Source organism: Lytechinus variegatus, chromosome 16 (assembly GCF_018143015.1).
Source record: "Lytechinus variegatus isolate NC3 chromosome 16, Lvar_3.0, whole genome shotgun sequence".
In the NCBI taxonomy this organism is placed as follows: Eukaryota; Metazoa; Echinodermata; class Echinoidea; order Temnopleuroida; family Toxopneustidae; genus Lytechinus; species Lytechinus variegatus.
The window spans coordinates 10018743-10021674 of NC_054755.1; the positions used below are offsets into that span (position 1 = coordinate 10018743).

Below are 2932 nucleotides of genomic sequence, written 5' to 3' on the forward strand. Positions count from 1 at the left end.
ATCCACACCGCATTAACTCTGATTAACTTCGATTCCAGTTAAAATCGCTTAAAACTGTTCTTCCTCTACAGTGCGTATCAAAAAAAAGTTTACACTTAGAAAAAATCGTGTAAAATTATATATTTGTAATATCCTGACGATGTTTCCACATTTTAGCATTGGTACGGATCCATTTAAGCAAGTGACGATATAACTGTCGAAAAATATTTCCGCTTGAGTGAGCACCACTTACTTTTGAAAAGTTGGTGAAAAATGATTTGCGCAGAACTTTGAAATAGTTATGCGAATAAAAGTAGACCTTAATCATGAAGAACACGTGGAAATTAGCTAGTAAAATTGATTTGAAGATATCTTTTACCTTTTTAAACTTGTTTCCTTGCCCAAAACAGTTCGAAGAGTGCATTGCGCCCCACCCCACTCCCCCACACACCGAGTCAATCGTGACGATATTTGTTTTACACTGAGCTGTGATTTACATGAAATGGCTAAGGCTTGATTTTCATTTTGTCAATCATTGCCAAGCTTGGGAAAAGTGTGGAGAAAAAAGTATTAAATGAAAAATGAAATGTAAACCAACTTTAAATGATAAAAACTTAGTAAAAATGCTGGAGATGTCTGATATAAAATTCTGTTCAGATTCAGTTATGTCCTCAGATCTAGCTGGCACAAAAGGGGTAAAGGTTGTGTTGAAATTTCAAATTTGGGCGGCAAAATTGTTACAAAATGCTTGAATGTATCCATTTTATTTCAATTGGCTAAAAGTGCTAGGGAAATTTATGAGAAATGCTTTGCAGGTTTAGTTTGATTTCGCCCTTTCCCCTTGACACAGCGTGAAAACAAGCATTTCTGCGCAAACAGATTTCTGCGAGCTTTACAAAAATGGACAGCGCTCACTCAAGTGTAAAATTCTGTCAAAACTTTTACTTTCATTGGATAGATGAGACCCAAACCCATAATTATATGTGAAAAAATTACCCACATGTTGTAGATTTTTTAATTCCCAGGGCTTTTTCAAAGTGTAAACTTTTTTTGATACGCACTGTATAATAAAATTTAAGTGGAATAGCTTATTTTAATCATGCAATAAACTGCTTACAACTTCAATTATAAGACTAGGTAAGAAAGGTGTGATAGTTTGTCAGAATATTAATAATACGAGATACATCTCGCATTTAAAGAATTGATATGTGTTGTAATTTTTGCTTTAACCTCCATATTTTTAAGGGCCCTGTTCTTTCGTTCTTAACTTCTTCAGACGATCAACCTGAATATGCCGAAGGATCCGAGCCGACATTGGCCGATTTCAATCGAGAACGCGAACACTGCACTCGGCTAGCTTCGGAACTTGAAACAGTGAAGAAAGAGCTTTCCAGAGCCAAGAGGGAGATTGTCGGCCTTCAGTTCGGAAGTATATTTCATACAGTTTTACAGTGCTTAGAATAATCATAATTACGTTATGCCGTAACCAGTTTATTTGAACGCATCAAAAATTGTAATAAGGGAGGGGGGGGGGGAGGAGGGGCTATATCGGATCCAGGGAAAGAGGGGGAGAGAGCGAGAGTAGTTCAATGGTGGCTGAATTCAAAATGTATGTTTGATTTAGATGACAGTATATTATCCCATATGGTCTAGTGGTTAGGATCCGGCGCTCTCACCGCCGTGGCCCGGGTTCGATTCCCGGTGTGGGAAAAAGCTTTTTTTTTCTCTCTCTCTCTTATTATCGTTCCAATATCATTTGTCTTGGGTATATTTTAATTCACCTAAATAGAATCAAGATTTTATATTCAATATGAGAATATTATTTGTGGGAATTCTTCAGGGAAGATGTTTAGGATTTAGTTGAGGAACCAGGAAGATTAGTGTTATGGATCTAAGGAATCAACATAGTGCATGAATACTATAAAGCAGTGTCTTCTCCCATATGGTCTAGTGGTTAGGATCCGGCGCTCTCACCGCCGTGGCCCGGGTTCGATTCCCGGTGTGGGAACAACATATTTTTTAACCTAGAATTTGCAAAGTTGATATTTAATATCAAATCGCCTTCATAATCATCAGCTTCATCATCTTCCTATCCCTTCTCCTCTTCATCATTATACCCACCACCACCGACATCAATCACAATCATCATCACTTCCATTATCGTCATCATTATACCATCATCATCATTATTATGGTCATCATCATCGTCAACATCATCATTATTATGTTCATCATCATCGTCAACATCATCATTATATGTTCATCATCATTTATTTTACCATCATCATCATCATTATTATGGTCATCAACATAAATTATTTTATCATCATCATCGTCACCATCATCATCACGGCCACCACCTTCATCATCATCATCATCATCATCATTTGTCTAGGTAATCGAACGTACGCTATAATCCCAGAAAGGACTGAGAACATGGAGAAGACCCTAAATTGCGCCAAAGAAACTGAAGAAAAATCAAGCCCATCTTCTCCTGAAAAGGGTGCGACAAAGGTAAAGAAAATGGAGATTCCTAGCTTTATCAGCCATGTACAGCAGAACATTCCTAAAAGACGATTATTATTCAAACGAGACAGACATAATGGGGGAGGGGTGTCCCCCTACCTCCATAAATAATCACCCTCGTTTGTATTTAAAGGTCAAGTCCACCTCAGAAAACTTTTGATTTGAATGAATAGCGGAAAAATCAGACAAACATAATGGTAAAAATTTCATCAAAATGGGAAGTAAAACAATAAAGTTATGACATTTTAAAGTTTCGCTTATTTTTCACAAAAAAAATTATTCACGTACAAATGAGAGAATCGATGATGACCCTCACTCACCATTTCTTTTGTCTTTTGTTTTTTATTGTTTGAATTATACAATATTTCTTTTTTTTCAGAATTGACAATAAGAACCAACTTGACTGAACCATAAAAATATTGTTAAA

The 2932-nt window shown here is 36.4% G+C and overlaps 2 non-coding genes across 2 annotated transcripts; both read left to right on the forward strand.

The window, feature by feature from the left end:
* Nucleotides 1–1617: 1617 nt before the first annotated feature.
* Nucleotides 1618–1689, forward strand: TRNAE-CUC. The gene has a single exon. It is a non-coding gene; the product is annotated as a tRNA-Glu (tRNA).
* Nucleotides 1690–1915: 226 nt separating this feature from the next.
* Nucleotides 1916–1987, forward strand: TRNAE-CUC. Its single transcript has one exon. It is a non-coding gene; the product is annotated as a tRNA-Glu (tRNA).
* Nucleotides 1988–2932: the final 945 nt, after the last annotated feature.